Source organism: Halichoerus grypus, chromosome 11 (assembly GCF_964656455.1).
Source record: "Halichoerus grypus chromosome 11, mHalGry1.hap1.1, whole genome shotgun sequence".
Classification (NCBI taxonomy): Eukaryota; Metazoa; Chordata; class Mammalia; order Carnivora; family Phocidae; genus Halichoerus; species Halichoerus grypus.
Genome location: NC_135722.1, coordinates 32,986,576 through 33,005,941, shown reverse-complemented (window position 1 = coordinate 33,005,941; position 19,366 = coordinate 32,986,576). Strand labels below are relative to the sequence as shown.

At 34.4% G+C, this 19,366-nt stretch overlaps 1 long non-coding RNA gene across 1 annotated transcript in view; it reads left to right on the top strand.

Moving 5' to 3' along the window:
* Positions 1-19,366, top strand: part of LOC118527743 (uncharacterized) — a 61,531-nt gene that overhangs the window by 1,295 nt on the left and 40,870 nt on the right. Inside the window, exon 2 of the long non-coding RNA XR_013442680.1 lies at positions 145-180. This is a non-coding gene — a long non-coding RNA (uncharacterized LOC118527743). The remainder of the gene's footprint in view (positions 1-144; positions 181-19,366) is intronic.

Sequence of the window (19,366 nt, the reverse complement as noted above, 5' to 3'; positions counted from 1 at the left end):
AAAGAATAGAATACTTACTTTCATATTCAATTTTCATTTAAACCATTTCCACACATGAAATTTGTTTCTAAATCTAGAAAATAAATATCAAATTCTAGAATAAGTATGATGCTAACTTCCAATTTTCCTTTTTTCCTATGACAGATGCTGCCCAATTTCTACCAGCTCATTAAATTTACGGTAAGATAAATCATCTTGTGAGTATATTTATCTTATTTTTATTACACCATAATTCTTTTGCTGGCTTAATTCATTTTACATGGGTGCTTCAATTTCAGGGAAATAGTTTATTTCTTTGATCAAGGGTGTGGTCCCATAAAAATTATCTTTTGTTCTTCAGTGTAAAAGGGACTTTAATCCTAAGTGGAGTCCTAATTTAAAATAAATATACAATCTTTATTTGTCTTTTTGTAAAAAAAAAAATAATCCTACCTGGGTGGATTTTACCAATGATTCCCTAATTCAGAAAATCTGAAGTAAATTTTGTCTATCCCTCAAAGGCCACACCCAATGAAGCTGAAAATCTCACATCTTCTATAATTTTCTCATATTATAAATATGTCTCCTCATACTCTTTTTTTTTCCTTTGCAAAATTAGTGTCATTTCTTACAAGGAATATTGAAGCAGGATTTGGGCTCATTGCCTTCAATTTATATTTCTTTCTAATCTAGAGTAAAATAACATTTTTTAAAATTTCACATTCAAAAGAGATTCTGGAAGCAACTTTTTTTTCTTTTTTCCTCCAACTTATTTGAAGAACACTTGGCAAATAAAAGTATATATATTTAAGGTGTATAATGTGATGATTGGATGTATGGATACACCGTGGATAGATTACCAAGACCAAGATAATTAACATGGCCATCACTTCACAATGTTAACTTTGTGTGTGGTGAGAGCACTGAGATCTACTCTGAGCAGCTTGTAAGTGTACAATACTGTGTTATTAACTATAGTCACCATGTTCTACATGAGATCCTCAGAACTTATTTTTGTAACTAAAAGTTTGACCTATTTCCCCCTCCCCCAGCCCCTGGCAACCACCATCCTATTCTCCATTTCTATGAAGTCAGCTTTTTTTTTTTAATTCCACATATAAGTGATACCATACAGTAAATCAATTTTTGATAACCTTACTCCTCTGCAGTGCTTGAAGGAGGCATATTAGGTGCCTGATACATCTGATATGACTTGGGGTGATTTCAGAAGACTTAGCATCTTTCCTTTAGATGGTTATTTTTCTTTGCATGTTGAAAAGAAAGTATTAGCAGCAAAACTGAAATCTAACTCTTACTTTTCCAGTGGAAGTCCAAGAATGAAAGATTGGAAGGAAAACATGAGAGAAGGAAAGAGGAAAGGAAGGGAGGAAAATGATTACTAAATACTATAATGACAGACCTACTGGCAGACACACTAATGATGGGAAAATCTGTGGGAAAATATGTGGATATGGAATACTTTTAGCAGGCTGAACCTGTTCTGTCTAGGATCAACTACAATAAATAATCATGGAATGTATAGATTTACATGCTATTCATCTCTACAAAATGTCACCTTATATAATTATCAGAGCATAAAATGGAGATGTTTGATTACCAAAATTGCATCATTCTCTGTAAGTGATGCTCTGTTTGCAATATTTAGAGAGATCCATAACAAAAATCTGGTCCAGGGACATTCTTATGTGGACAGACAGGATCTAAGATTGATGTTCCCTGCTTTTCCTGGAGCTCAGAATGACCTATATCATTGAATTTATTAGTGAAGTTAGACACTGGGTAAGTTATCTGCATTGTATGTGTCTGATTGGATAATTTGTTATCTTACATTCATAGATAATAAAATACAGAGTATATTTCCTTTTAATCTTGACCCTTAGGATAAACACTTAAGGAATTGGTATGATGGGGTGCTTGGATGGCTCAGTAGTTGGGCATCTGACTTTTGATTTCAGCTCAAGTCATGTTCTCTGGGGACTGAGCACTGGAGCAAGCAGACATTTGGAGGCTCTGCACTAAGTGGGGAGTCTGCTTGAGATTCTTTCTCTCCTGCTCTGCCCCTTCCCCCACTCATGCTCTCTCTCTCAAATAAATAAATAAATAAAATCTTTTTGGGCGCCTGGGTGGCTCAGTTGGTTAAGCGACTGCCTTCGGCTCAGGTCATGATCCTGGAGTCCCTGGATCGAGTCCCGCATCCGGCTCCCTACTCGGCAGGGAGTCTGCTTCTCCCTCTGACCCTCCCCCCTCTCATGTGCTCTCTCTCATTCTCTCTCTCTCAAATAAATAAATAAAATCTAAAAAAAAATAAAAAATAAATAAATAAATAAAATCTTTTTAATAAAAGAAACCGGTATGCTGTTTTTCTGACTCCATTCCAAACTTTTACCAGTAAGTAGGCACTTTATACACATTGATAATAAAAAAAGAAGCAAAAAAGGAAATAACAAATCGAGTGTAGCAATTGGATTTGGCCAACTAGAATATAATTACCAACACATTCCCCACCCATGTCACTAAATCAATTATTTGGAGAATATGATTTTTTTCCAGGTGACACAAAATATTTTTAGGAAATCAATTATAGTACTGCAGCTTCTCAAATTATTGATATGTATATATATATATTATACAGAACACATAAACACACATTATGAGAAAGAGATTGTGAAAACTCACCCATAGAATAATCTTCACTTCTTTTCATAGCAGGTATAAGGAGTTGATTAATAAATATATTTTCAATTTACATAATGGCTTTTAAATTATTAACGTTTTCATAAATCCCTTTCTGTGGCATTTGTTTTGTTTTTATTTACTGGTAAATGGAATAAATACTCGCAAATACAACTTGTAGTTAGTGGGACATATTGGACAGACTCTCTTGGGGCAATAGCTAATTATAAATTTTCATTCTTTTCTTCCCTCGGGACTGAAAACCAACTAGGTATTTAATTTTATTAAACATTATTTCAAAGTTTTCAATAAAGATATGAATCTTTAAATTATGTATATGCTAATTAGAGTGATTATCTAATCAGAGAAGTAAAAATTACTCATGTTAAGTTTAGGAGTTTTTACAATTATTTCTTTTTTCTTTTTAAATTTTTTTTTAAGATTTATTTATTTAACAGAGGGAGACACAGCGAGAGAGGGAACACAAGCAGGGGGAGTGGGAGGGGGAGAAGCAGGCTTCCTGCTGAGCAGGGAGCCTGATGCGGGTCTCGATCCCAGGACCCTGGGATCATGACCTGAGCCAAAGGCAGATGCTTAACGACTGAGCCACCCAGGCGCCCCTACAATTATTTCTATACTAAAATTATGTATATTTTTTTTCCAAAAATTTAAGCCCTATTTGAGATAGACTATTTTCATTGACTTTCTTTTGTTACATCAATTTGTAACTATTCCGGTTAATTTATGTTCTCTATTTAAAGTTAGCTATAAATCTAACCCAATCCCAATTGTTTTTTTTTTTTTAAAGATTTTATTTATTTATTTGACAGAGAGAGACACAGCGAGAGAGGGAACACAAGCAGGGGGAGTGGGAGAGGGAGAAGCAGGCTCCCCGCCGAGCAGGGAGCCTGATGCGGGGCTCCATCCCAGGACCCTGGGATCATGACCCGAGCCGAAGGCAGACGCTTAACGACTGAGCCACCCGGGCGCCCCTAACCCAATCCCAATTGTAATAATTAAGTGCAGTATTTCCTAATTACTACTTCTGTCAAGTAGAAATTATTTCTGTAGGCCACCAGGAAACATTTAAGTGTTAAAGGCCATTGCATCAAATTATATCTATTCTTTGAGTCTCTATTCAAAGCATTTAAATGACTTATTCTCATGTAATTTTGATAGTTTTAATTGGAAATTTTTTTGTTAGATTCTAAAAGCTATTTCCTCTTTTTTGATTAAAAGAACTTAAGTCACAGTTTCCAGTTTCTTGGACAAATATGTCATGGTATATTTTTTTATCTGAATGCCAATTTTAATGTAATTAAAATTCTTTTTAAAAGAGGTTAGTCCAATGAAAATGGAAGTTATCTGAAATATATCTTAGTTTAAAGATGCCAGTTTCGGCAATAAAGACATAAAATTTGCTATATTAATAATGTATTTCTAGATAAGTAATTATTATTTTACTTAATAAGAGAATAAAATAAAACTTAATATATTAAAGTTTTAATAAAACTTTATATATTCAAAACAATGACAGTCAAAATATCATCAGAATTTTCGCAGACCTTTAACAAGCTCATATTAAAATTCCTTTAAAAATTCAAGAGCCAAGAATTGTCCAAATGATTTTCAAATATAAAATAAAAAGGACAATGTTGCCATGAAACTACACTTATATCTAGATCTAATAAAGTTTTATAATAATGCATTTCAAAGAAACAGATGCAAAATGAAAATGTTTCTAGTTCACAGGCCCAAAACTTGCAACTCATCTTTACTTTCCACTCTCGCTCCAGCCCGTTTATGACTCACCAAAATACTTTTATCTCCACCTTCAAAATACAAATCATTTGACAATTATTTCACTACCTTCATACCTGGCTTATTAAAATAGCTTCCTCAAATCCCTTCCCGCTCCTGTTCTCGAATCCCACTTCTCTACTGTCAACATTGTGGTCACAATAATCCTTCTAGTATGTAAGTGTGATTATCATTCTTTTGCTCAAAACTTTTGTTGGCTCCCTATTTCTCTCAAAGTAATAGAATTGTTAAAAGTGTCTACCAAATGCTGTCTCAATCTTTTCTAGCTGTATTGTCCATCTGGGTGTTCTTTAAACACATGAGGCACATTCTTGCCTCAGGTCTTGTCTTTGCTGTTCAATTTATCTGTAACTCTTTCCTCTCAATAAACACATGGCTCACTCCTCATCTCCTTCATGTCTTCACTTAAATATAATTCTCTTAATGATGAACGTGCTCTCCATTCTTCAAAAAAAAAAAAAAGCTTCTCTCAATTTCTTTCTTTCATTCTCAATTCTTTTTTGACTTATTTATGTCTGAAGCTTAAATTATAATCTTTTTAATTAATTATTTTTATTACCTATCTCTCGCCACAATAACATCAACTCCAGGAGAGCAAACATTTGCCAGTTTTGTTCACTGTTCCATTCCCATGGGCTGTAAGCAAGCCTGTCACATAAAAGACAGGATTGTATGGTGGCAGAGATTAAGTTTCTGTAGGAACCTAACTTTGATAAGGCCAAGTAGCAACACAGATGGTGAAATCACAGAGATAAACCTTTAAAAATTCAGGGGCAACTCACTGCGCTGGACGTGTCCTATGAACCAACTTCCCACAACTCCTTCAGTATTTTTCTGCTTGCTCACCCTCATGCTTAAAATCCCTCCCACCTTTGTTTCAGTAAGGTTGAATTCAATCTCTCTTCCACATTGTATAGAGCTGAATAACATCTTCTTTGACTGTATAACTCTGTCTGGTGTAATATTTCTTTCACAATGTGTAGATGAATGGTTTTTACAGAAAAGTGTATATAATAAAAAAAAACTAGAAACCAAATTTTCCTGAAAAGACGGATGGACAAATTTAGTTATATAAAATTATGTAATAAATTTCTATCCAGTAAATAAAATGAATAAATTAGATTGAGATTACACAATATTGAGTAAACCGATAGGATGCAAAATATGTATTGAAAGTGATATATATATTCAAAACATATCCACAATATTATATACTATAATAATTCAAAATATATCAACAATATTATACACTATAATAGGTTCATATATAGAAGAATACAAAAATTTGGATAGAGAAAGATACCAATTTCAATATACTATCCCCTTCAGCCCCTACCTTCAGGAGAGAAAAAGATTAAAACATGGGTAGAGAGATAATTAGCAACATCTACAAAATATCTGGCAAAATCTGTAATAAAAATCAATCTTGAATTTTATGAAGAAGATCAGGGTTGATATTTTAACCTCAGTGTTTACATGGGTTTCTATATTTCAAAGATTCAGGATTTTCCCATTTGCATAAATAAAAAACAATATGAATAAGATTTTTCAACCTCTGGTTTTAGATTTCAAATCTGTTATCGCTATGAAATACATATTTCAAAAGGAAGTATAGTGGAAGACACAAGGAAAATGTGCACAAAAAAGCATTATTAAAACTAGACAAATTTATATTCTATGTATAAAATATGTGAGAGTTGCAGGTGCTTTACTGGGCAAATCATTCAATTGCTCTGGGGCTTGGCTTCCTTGACTAAAAACCAAGTGGGTGGATGATCGGGCATATAAAGCCCCTTAAAACTCAGATTTTATGAATATAAAGACAACCTAATTTATTCTTAGTGACAAGTAGCTTGCACTCTAGTCAAATCCTTCTTGATTATTACAAAAAGATTTTATTATTATACTTCTGGTGCTTGCTATAAGCACTTTTCCTCATAAAGAACATATTAGGTACTTTCAGAGAGCCCAAATAATTTTCTAATCAGGTGTTTCTCCACTATTTTCTCCCTTTTTAAAAAAAAGTCCTCAGAAGAGTACTGTAGAAACTAAGTAGTATAAGCTAAATAAGAACTCCAAAATTTTATTCTTCCGTAGTATGTGCTAACTAATGTAAAAAATAATTCTCTCAGTGGTCCTATGTATCCTCACAATAACAGAATGTTAATAATTGCATGACACTAAGAAAAAGGAGTGGTGGGCAGCAAATCTGATATTGAACATAGATTAATTCTGTTATTAAAACAGAATTTTTTTCCCACCAAACTGCTTTGGTAATGAACTCTTGTATTTCAGAAAATGACATATAATAGATGTTCTTCCAAGAAGCAAAATATGGTTTATATAAATGGCAAGGCCTTCAGTGTATTTGTCCTTGTTTCCCTTGTGAAGGGTAGTAGGAAATTCTTCCCTGATACTCCCTTGAAATGGGGATGCAAAGCATGGAATTGGTCATCAGAGAACACTTTAATATAACTGTCTAGTGTAGGTTAGAGAAAAGCACATAATGAGTTACAATATATTGCTGTATCGCCTATGAAAAATTTCAAACATACAAAAATTCATAAAATAATATAATACACACTATCAACAAACACTAACATGTTGCTTAATTTATTCTGGGCTTTGGGAGACTTTATCACAAAAATTTTAAAAAATACGTATATTCACATTATCTAATAGTTATAGCTAAGTGATGACTGTGGAATGAGGTGCTGAATTATATCCTCAACTTTGTATTCTATCATCTATCTATCTATCTATCTATCTATCTATCTATCTATCTATCTATCTATCTACCTACCTACATGTCTACCTATCATCTATCTTGTGAGATTTTTTCTGGTCTGTAAGAACAAACAGTTTCATATTCTGCAGAAATAAGCCTTACAGGGAACAATTTTGTAAAGATAAAAGATTACCAGGGTCTATTGGCATTGTGATTTTACTCTAAATTTTCTCTCTTAAAGGTGTTGAAAAAGTAAAAAAAAAAATGCATTTAGATAATATTGTTAGCTCTAAATGGAAAGAAACAGCCCAATATGCTCATAATATAAACAAAGACAAATATATCCCAATTGAAATGTCAAATTTTCTCCTGCTCTACTGCCATTAATTTATTTGCAAACCAACTAGTTCTGAAGTTTATACAAAGCATCTTATGAAATAGTAAGAACAGGCAGAAGCCATTTGGACATAATTCCATTTGAAATTAGGGGAAAAAAACTCACAACTGGTGACTAACAACTATTCAACTAAATAAATATAGGAAAGAAGAAAATAAATAAATGATGTAAATAATTTACTAGTTAAGAGAAGGTAAATTGAGTACCATTTTACATGGTGACTGTTGCTTAACATTTTCTAATTAAGATGAATTAAGATGATTGGGTTTCTTTGCTATGACTACTCATTACCCAACTATTGATGTGGATTTTACTTACTAATCCTTATTGACCTATTGCTACCATATATTAATGAATTCACTGAACCTATACTTGCTTTATCATTTATGCTAAAACTCTTCTGTTTCTAATTCTCCCCTAATAAAACTATAAAACCTGGAAATAAAACAACAGGGAAACAAAGAAGATACTGAAAAATTTTAAGAAAAGGAGGATGGACTTGAGATCACAGGATTGGAAGAGTAGCATCTCATGACTTCCACCCTGCTTCAGAACGTAACACAGATCCAGTATTTCCTGAACCCCAACAAAGCAGCAGAAGAAAGCCCAGGTAGATGCATTCACTATGGACTGTATGGGAGTCCCACTGAAAGCATGACTTTATCAAGGTCACAGGATAAAAGATCAATATACAAAAATCAATCACAGTTTTTTTTACTTTTCTTGAGATTGATTGATTGATTTAAAGTTTCTCTGTGCCCACTGTGAGCCTTGAACTCACAACCCTGAGATCAAGAGTTACATCCTCTACTGACTGAGCCAGCCAGGTGCCCCTCAATCACATTTTTATATACTAGAAATAAACATGTGGAAACTGAAATTAGAAGCACAATACCATTTTTAATGGCTCCAAACAGAAGGAAATATTTTGTCTAAATCTAACAAAACATGTATAGGATTTATATACTAAAAATTACAAAATGCTGATGAAGAAAATCCAAGACCTAAAAATGGAGAGTCATAATGTGTTCATGGATTAGAAGACTCAATTATAGTAAAGAAGTCAAAATGTGAAACTGGTGCAATCTCAAACCTGAATAAGGTTGGTGGATTGTATTAAAGTCATTTTCCTTGCCGTGATATTAAATTGTAGTTATGCAAAGTGCTACCATTGAGGGGAATTTGGTGAAAAGTACAAAGGATTTCTCTGTATCTTAAAATAGCCTGTGGACCTAAAATTACCTCAAACTAAATATTTATACACATGCACAGAAACACACATATACACAGAAAATTTGATTGGTCGACAGATATAGATATATAGATATAATTAACAGGAAATGTTCATTTCTTATCCTTTCTATTCCTCTGGTTATTTGTAGAAGCTTGAGCTGTAAGCACATTGGCTGATGAACACAGAAAACAAATTGCAGTTTAAGAACTGTAAAAGAAATAAGCACACTAAATACTGGCTATGCAGATAGGTCTGTGTTTGCAGAATAAAACTGGACAAGTTCTCATGAGTGCTGTTGCTGGGGAAGACATTTGTGCATCTGTAATGAGCAGGCAGGTGAGGGCATGTAAGTGTGGGTGTGTCAGCTCAAAAAAGGATTCACTTTCTTCTGGAAAGATGATGGAGTTTATCCTTGGGCTACTTCTTTTGCTTAAAACTTGATGGAGCCATTATGCTTAAGAATTAGGGGGTGTTGGGGGCGCCTGGGTGGCTCAGTCGTTAAGCGTCTGCCTTCAGCTCGGGTCATGGTCTCAGGGTCCTGGGATCGAGCCCTGCATCGGGCTCCCTGCTCAGCGGGAAGCCTGCTTCTCCCTCTCCCACTCCCCCTGCTTGTGTTCCCTCTCTCGCTGTGTCTGTCAAATAAATAAATGAAAAATCTTTAAAAAAAAAAAAAAGAATTAGGGGGTGTTGGATGGTCTTATGCTATATATGAGGGTTCCCCGGTAGTACTGGGATAGGCTGTATATATGAATTTAGATCTTTGGGGCAAATCCCAACACCAACCAAAATCTTTGCCTCAAGAGATGATTAGGAGTGTCCATGATTCACTTTTATTTCCATAAAAAATACAGATGATTATATTCAAATAAAAGGGCTGGCTATGTGAAATAAATTTGTTTAAAACATGAACATGGGTTATACTTTCTTGTACACAGAGATTATGATTATTTATAAAAATAATTTTAAATGATACAGAAAAAAGTTGAAGGTGTTTAGGCTGAATATTTTAAACTGTTTAAAAACATACTATCATACAGTGCTTGATACCTCAAATCTAAGATGGACACTTTAATATTTTCATACATTTTTCCAACAACCCACTTAATACGTTCTCAGTTCATAAGTGCCATCATGTAACTTTGAAAATAGCTGAGACTGAGCTCTTCAGTACACAAGAAAATGACAGGTTCTTGATTATTGAAAATGACAGTTTAAAAATGCACATGAGCATTTTCTTATTCAAATATATGCAATTCAAAGTGTAAAAACTTACATTTGCATTATTTTTAGCTCTTTAAATTTACAAATTACCTAGCAGCAAGGCGGCAGTGTCATCTAAAGAAAAAAAGTGTAAATTTTGATCAGAAACAGTTTTTTTTTTTAAGATTTTTATTTTTAAGTAATCTCTACACCCAACATGGGGCTCAAACTCACAAAGCCAAGATCAAGAGTCACATGCTCTACCGGCTGAGCCAGCCAGGCACCCGTGGTCAGAACAAAATTTGAGAACCATTTTCACCATTCACTTGGGCACATCATTTAACCCAGGTATTAGGTCTATTATTTTTATTCTAACAACATTATCTGTTGCACAGAGTTGTATGTATTAATAACAATGCACCACGAAAATGCTCTGGAGTATGCTACAGAAATTGTTCATTTTTCCCAATAAGTACTTTTTAAGAAAGTAATAAAGTAGGGACTTTCTAACAATTTTTATGAAATAGAAGGATACTTTTAAGGATAAAATACTCACTATGAAAGTATAAGTATGATGATCTACCAAGGTTAATGCCTAGCTTTAAATGGTCAAGCTCTTTGAGCATTTAGGGAGAGCTTTTGTTGAGGATGAAACACCTGATATAAAAGGAATATTAAGACTGAGTCTTAATAGTCTGTGCCACTGGAGTCTTTAGGACATAGTACTTTATTTGTCGTTCCCTTATTGTCCCTAACACCAACTCCACACACATTTAGCACCATTTCTCTCCCCAGTACTGACTCAGTGATCCTGATTTCATCTCTGTGCCACCACTATTTTACCCTGGATTATGTCCATACTTGGCAAACAGACTCAAATACCTATTTGCTTTGATTATGGTTTGGATGTGGAGTTCTTGGTGCCTAGACTGCATCTCTGAATCCTGTTAACTTCACCGAGATATATCCTAAGGAAATGATCAAAGCCTTTTCTCTCTCCTAGGGTGGCTAATCATATTGCCTTCATATTTAAGTGGACAAAGAACTCAGAGAAATCGGGGTATGGAATCATGAACTCAAATGAGAGGGAAATGATAATCAAATAAAAAACATGGGTTAATTCTCAGCAAAGCCATTTTTTTCAGGGTATGGAAGATGGAGGCATAATCTAAAGAGTTCATGAGAATTTTATCCATGAGATGGTGTACATTTCTTACTGTGCTTTATGGACACTCCATCTTGAAGAAAATTTGAGATGTTTATACACTTACAGAACAAATATAACATTTTGTATTTTATGATTTTTATATTTTGATACCATTTTATGCTCTTTTCATGTGTTCTTTGTTTTTTATTCTGTTATGTATGGAAGTTTATCGTGTATATGTGCTTTATCTTAGAATATGAGGCCATTACTTATATTACACTGCTGTTCATTAGGTAACACAGACCTTGGGAAAGTCTTGGATAGATGCTTGGATAGACGCTACAGAAGGAAAAACAACTTCTGTTTTATTGTTAGTGGATGGCTATTATATGAGCTGTTGTTTTCTATTTTTTGTTTATAAGGGCAGGTTCTACTCTAGACAGGGAACATAACATTAAGTAGAGGGAAAAACAGTCCAAGGCCTCTTCTATTACTACTTCTGTATAACAAACCACAATCCACCAGAACTTCAGTGGGAGACAACAACGATTTTATTATGCATATGAATTCTGTAGGTTAAGGATTCAGAAGCACTATAGGGATGGCTCTCTTTGGTAGTATGCTTAGTTGGCACTCACTGACTGAGGAAAACTTTTTGTGTATGTCTTTTCCCATCTTCGTGTTCAGTGATGCCATGTTGGTAGCTTGAAATTACCTAAACAGCCATGGTGGGGATTTTCACACTATGGAAATTGGAAAATTCTCTACAAACCAGGGTTCCCCCCTCTCTTAGCTCAGAGAACCAGGTGTTAATAGTTTACCTGAACACCAATAGTTCTTTTCTACTACATAAAGTCTGGGGAACTGGTTGTTATGATTCCAAATTTTTGTGGCTACTTGACTCATTAGGGTCACTGTAATGCCTTATCTGTATAAAAATTCCACTACAGAGCTCTTAAAGGTTTTGGCACCTTAATTTTTTTTTTCAAAGCCTTGTGTCCTATATGATAAAGATAGAGGCAATTAAGTCCTAAATAATGTAACCATTCTAAGATTCTGATCTCCTTAAGCCATCGGGTATTATTCTCTATAGTATTCCATGGCAGTGGGATGAGGTCTCAACTTAATTTGGGGTATCCAACCTCTGGATCTATGTTTTGATTAACCAATCATGTAAACTCTCAGTGCCACCCCTAGACGAGCTAATATCTGAATTAAGAATCTGTGCTGGGAGATTGGCACTAGGACAAAGATTGGTGGAGTCAGCCTCACTGTACATGCAAGTGTGGGAGCTGTGAAGGGCCATGTTTCTGCCCTGTAGGCCAGAGAAGTCTGGGGGTCAAAGGAGTAAAACAGAAATGATACTAATTTGTAGAGAGATGCAAAAACTGAAAAAGAGAGAATCTTAACATTGTCTCTAATCCATGTCCTTCCTGAGTTCCTTTACTGCACTCACTTTCATGGAAAATCCAGTATCTTTACGAGAGATTCTCTGAGTTTGTTTCAGGTACCTTAGATTGGTTTTTACTAAAATTTTCCTGATTTATACATTCCCTATACAGTTGACCCGTGAACAACATGGGTTTGAACTGCATGGATCCACTTACAGGCAGATTTTTTTTTTATGTATATAAATACAGTACAGCACTATAAATGCTTTTTTTTTCCTTACGATTTTCTTAATAACATTTTCTTTTCTCTAGCTTGCTTTATTGTAAGAATACAGTATATAATACATATAACCTACCAGCTATGTTTTAATCAACTCTGTTATCAATAAGGCTTCTGGTCAATAGTAGGCTATTAGTTTTGGGGGATTCAAAAGTTTTATGCAGATTTTTGAACATGTGAGGGTCAGCACTCCTAACCGCCCCCACCCTTGTTCAAGGGTCAACTGCAGTTGAATTTGCCGGTGTAGCAATATAACCCAGGCAGAAGCCATGGAGTCTTCCAACAAGTTATCTCTACCGGAGTGTGGAAATGTGGCATCAGTGCCAAATTCTCAAGACTGCACATCTTCCACAGCTTCATGAAAGTGACACAGAATGTTATTAACTGTCCAAAGAAAAGCAGGGTTAAATTTCTCTATTTGTGAAAAGATGCAGGCTAAAGATGAATAGAGACAACTCTGGAGCCAGACTGTCCTGGTTAAATTCTGGTTCCACCAATATGAACCGTCTGACCTTTCATGGATCATTCTAGCTCCTTGAACCTCAGTTTTCTTACTTTTCAGTTAGGAATGATAATAAAACCTATCTTAGAGTGTTGTAAGGATTAAATGATTAAAGAAATGTAGCCCTCTTAGAAGAATGCTTCAGACATAGTCAACATATAATACAACGTTAAAGTTATTGTTTTTCACATTGCCTGTATAATCATGTATCCCTCTGGATTATTTGGCAATATAAATGTAACTAATTTGACAGGCTCAGAAATACACACACACAAAATGTGCGCACCTCTCTCTCCTCTCTGTTTCTCCTCCCTTCTTAATATGGTATGCATTTAAATACATAAATATGTATGTATATATTTTGCCAAATAGCTTTATTATGAGAAAGCTGTGTGTATAACCATATCTCCATTTTGCAGAGATGATAGCATGTTACAAGTTGAACAGGCTATATTTTCATACTCTGCACTGCTTGTTGTTTCTTTTCCAATAGTGCTAAGGTCATAAACTTCACCTATAATCGTGAGCCCTAATTATGTTGGTACATAAGTCTTTGAGAAAAATAGTATGCTAATGCCGATGAGCTATTTGCTTAGTGGGGCCATTCATTGTTCTTTGTTTCCTTATCACATCCTTCTGCACCATTAGGTTTTAGTGAAATTGCTCAGGAAAATAAAGAAACTTCAAAAGAAACCATTTCAGTAATAGTGACCCTACTACCACAACTATGGAAGACTGTAAGCATTCTATATCCAAGAATCCCTTTCTGTGGCTGTCAAAAAAGTTCTACCAGAATAGAAACTAGGACGCTACTTTCAGGAATTACAGTCTAAGGAACATGTGTTGTATGGACACAGAATATAGAATAAGAGCCTATCATTTTCTATAACGATATTGTTAGTATTCAAATTGTTTTCCAAGTCTATTTCTCTTATATCCAAGACAATTTCAAGTTTTTTGCTTTCAATGTCTCTAGAAATCACTGATTTATATATATATATATATATGTATATATATATATATATATATATATATATATATATATATATATATATATTCGTTTTGTATGTATGTAGATAGGATATGTCTGTCTGTCTACCTATCTATCTATCTATCATCTATCATCTATTTATTCTGAATGTGTGTCATCCAACCCTAAACTTTCTCTGGTTTTTGCAAATAGTGCCATATAAAACACACCGAATCCTTGACTGTTTCTTCTACACATAAAATAAATGCTATAGGAAGATAATAGAACAAAAGAGAAAACTATGGATTTTGAGCATTTTCTTCATCCTGCCATCAGAAGCTTAGTGAGGGACTGTGTAATTTCCACCAGCTCAGTGAATTTTCACAGGATTTCTTTCAGTTAGTGTATGAGAATCATAAATTTCAGAGCTGTAAGAGAACTTAAAGATCACTTGATAAATAAGAAACATGAACACCAATGGTAACCATGATCCTAACCCTAACCCTAACACACACACACATTATAAATATATAAATTACATAAATGTAGCAAATATGTTACATATGTAACACATATGTGTGTTGCATATATAAACATATGTATATATGTTACACACATGCACACACACGTATATCTCAGGATGATTTTATGTAATTCTCTATGACTTAAAGCACCCAAAAGTTTATTTTCCCCACTGAGTTTTGAAGAAATTTCTTTTTCCATCTTTCATAAAACTAACTCTACAGAACTGGTTTTTGATAGCTCATCATGCACTTCTGAGACATGGACCTATACCAAGATTGCTCTTCTAAAATATTTTTTTTGACAGTCTCATCCTAAAGCAGGCAGGAAGATAGATGAAATAACAAGAAACCATTTATTTATAAGAATTGTTTTTTCATTGATTGACATCTGAACTCAAAGAATATATGGTTTTACTTTCCCCTGAGAGGGTGAATCAAGTCTGTCAACCTAAATTCTTCTGAGGCAAATATTCTTTATTTCATTTGATGAATCAGAGACTAGTTTCTATGTCAGGGTACAAATCTTAGAGCTTAGCTCCCTGCTCCAAATTAAAATTATCATGATTTGCCATGCAATCTGGAATAAACCAATTAATATATTTTCTGCCCTGGTTTTTCTTTAATTAGATTTCCTGGGGACTTCTGTTAAAAAATTAAAACCCTTTTAATTCTTCTTATTTTCCCCACCCCTTTCAGCTTTCTGTAACTTATTGGCACAGATTAGTTCATTAAAAATGATAGAGTTCTTAAGCTTGGATATTAGAGTAAAATATGAGTTAAACATAGAACCACAGAAATGACTTCTTTTTTTTTTTACTATAATTTGAAGCCTCAAAGTGAGACAGGGGAAAATGTTGATTGTTTTGCCTGTTCTATTGTAGGATCTGAAAATAATTTTTAAAGCTTTACTTTTTATTCCTTGATTTTCCTTATATAAACTAAAACTTAAATCAACCATCTAGTTGAGAAGCACATACTAAATTCCATGAGTGAAACTTTCTTAAGCAGCAAATATTGCATTCCATCTTCAAATAAATGATTTAATTATGGCCAAATCAAAGTTTAGATTCTTCCATGTGTTAAAAAAAAAAAAGATATAGTGCTTAGATGTTCTCATCCAAAAGACGATTCAGCCACCATCCTTCAAATTTATAGCCAAGCATCTGACGTTTTAATTGTCCTCCATTATAACTGGAATGACAAGGAAAAAAACCACAAGAAAAGACTTTGAATGTTGAGTAATGTTTCAAATTCCCACCTGCCACATGCAGTTGGTTGAGATCCATATGCAGTTAAGTATGACCCTGATGCAGTCATCTTAGTGAAGAGTTTCACTGCCAACAATATTAATGAAAGCAAGGAGCAGTGACACAAAATACAAGCATTTACTAAAAGGCACTCGAAAATAGTATATGAGCAGCATTTGTTTTCAAAAACTTATATTTAGAAGGCAAAAAATAATGTAGTGTGTGTGGTAACACACACACCAGGATGTAGGTTCCTCTCCATTAGGCAATGTAATCTTACTTGCTCTTCTTACATATTCTGTGAAAAATTTTACCTCTTTCATGACCAGAGTGGAATGGTTGAGCAAATGTCTAATCTGAGATATTTATATGTTCATGCTGTGCCCATCAGGAACTAGTGAACTCTCAAGGTTAAAAGAAACCTACAAAAAGTCTATGAAATCTCTCTACATTATATTCTAAGCACAGTCCATAGACAAGCAATATGAGTACTGAAATAGACTTTTTGGAAATACAAAACAATCCATTCCCTCTCTCACCTGTAGAATCAAGATCTTCATTTTAACAAGATCCCCAGGTGATTTTAGACGTATTAAACTTGAGGGGCATTACTCTCCAATATATGCTCATCCTGACCATAATGTAACATTTTCCAGCTATTGGGAAATCGTTGTCGGGGATAACCTATTTCATAGTTGAACAATTCTAATCATTTTTAAATTCTTTCTTATATTAAGGGAAAGTCTGCTTCTCTGTTACATCTTTCAAACTAGTCATAGTTTTGCACTCTAGCTTTTAGGACAGATATGGGTAGATGATTGCCTTTTTATCATCTTAACTCTTTCTCAGTTCTTTCAGTCATTCCTCGAATTACACAGTGTTCACATCATGTTAGATGTATTACTCTGAACACTTGGGTGATTGTCACTAAGATGAAAGCAACTGAATCCCGTAGTCAAGGTTTGGTCTAATTAAAGAAGAGATGGCCGACTTATTTTGCTAAGCATAATACTCTCTAGCTCCATCCATGTCCTTCCAAATGGCAAGATTTCATTCTTTTTTATGACTAACCATATGATTTCACTCATATGAAGATTTAGGAAACAAAACAAATTTTAGCAAAGGGGAAAAAAAGGGAGAGAGAGAGAGAGGCAAACCAAGAAACTGACTCTTAACTATAGAGAACAAACTGATGGTTATAAGAGGGGAGAGAGGTGGGGGGATGGGCTAAATAGTTGATGGGGATTAAGGAGGGTACTTGCTGTGATGAGCATCGGGTGTTGTATGGAAGTGTTGAATCACTACATTGTACACCTGAAACTAATATTAAACTGGACATTAACTAGCTGGAGTTAAAATAAAAACTTGAAAAAAAGAAGAGGTGAGAGAATCAACATTTATCCCATTCTTAATATTCAAAATCTATTAAAATTGCCTATGTTTTAACTGGCCTTATTTTGGGGGTGGTGAGAGAGAGGGGTGCATCATCATGTGATCTCATATTAAGTTTACAGATACCAAGAATCCTGTGTCTTTTTTGAACTTTCGAAGTAGTGCTAACTTATGCTGGTATGTTCTTCCTCTCCTCCTACATATCAATTTAATATTTGGGACCCAAAGAAAAAACTTTCTAAACGCTGACCATGTGAGGCCACACACAAATATCTGCCTTATTCTCGGAAGTGGCTTTGGTTAGCGGCAATTACTTATACTCACCCCTTTGAAATTCAGCACATCAAATCAGCCAACTTATATAATTCAAAACCATAATTTCTTTTGTCTTAAGAAATTTTTATTCCTGGGGCGCCTGGGTGGCTCAGTTGTTAAGCGTCTGCCTTCGGCTCAGGTCATGATTCCAGGTCCTGGGGTCGAGCCCCGCATCGGGCTCCCTGCTCCACGGGAAGCCTGCTTCTCCCTCTCCCACTCCCCCTGCTTGTGTTCCCTCTCTCTCTGTGTCTCTCTCTGTCAAATAAATAAATAAAATCTTTAAAAAAAAAAAAAAAGAAATTTTTATTCCTTCTACCTTAATCTCTTTTAAGGCTGAAAACTGCTATTATTAACCACATCTGAGAAATTAAGATTTTGATATGGTTTTCTATATAGCAATTCTTAAAATTTATAAAGTATATTTAATAATTCTGGCCATACACAGGATATATTTTCTCTGATGTCTGAAATGCACAACACCCTTTATAAGTCTACTTATAATTTTTTTTTGAAAATATGTGGTTTGTACTCAGAAAACTAAATGACTTGAATTTAGGACTACTATATGCCAGGATCTGGGACTCAAGGCCAGAAGCCATTAGTGTATTGTATCATTCCTGCACTTGTGGCAGACATTGCTCATCTTTTAATTGGGTCCAAGAAATAGGTATATTTTTTAGAAAAATTGGTTAACTGTATATAAAGTATTACATAGAATGCTACTGTAAATGCTTTTGGAGAAGATTTCGGATGGAAGTGCTAAAACAACATTTTGAGATCTTTTGATATTAATGTATTAGATGCATTTTTTTCCTGACTATTGTAAGAAATTTTTCTTTGAAATTGTTCTGTTAGCTGAGACCTAAAGCAGTTCCAAAGCAATTGATCAGCATCTTAGAATAAAAGCATGCCATTTCACACCAGGGACCTCAAATTATTACATTACCTTCACTAAATTCACATAAGTTCCTAATCGAATATAGGTTCTTTCATCAACATATGAAAAATGAGACTATATGTATAAATACACACACACCCACACCCACATAAATGTGTGTATCCAGAATGGTGTCCCATTTAATTACTGTAGATAATGAAATTCAGGACACACTACCCCATAAAGACGGACCTTGGCAAATTGAGTATTTTAAGCTGAAGGAATTTGAGAAACTATAGGGGCAGGAAGGACGTTCTGATCCTCCCCTGAAGTAGATCATAAGACCCTCATCCTTAGGTGAGAGGTAATCTCCCTATACATGGAGGAAAGGAACATCCTTATTTTTGGATTCACAGGAACTATGACAGGAATCTGAACAAACAGTCTTGCTCATTTCCCCCATTTGTTCCACTGAGCTCATACCCCTTTTGTTCTGTCACATATTTTGACAGCTTTCCATAAATCATCAACTCTACCATAAACACACTCAGGCTCAGCTTCTTTTTTAAGTCTTCATTTTCTTATGAAGGCTCACACATCACCTCAAATTTATATTACATAAATAAATTTCTGTGCTTTGGTCTTGTCAATCTGACTTCTGTTATAGG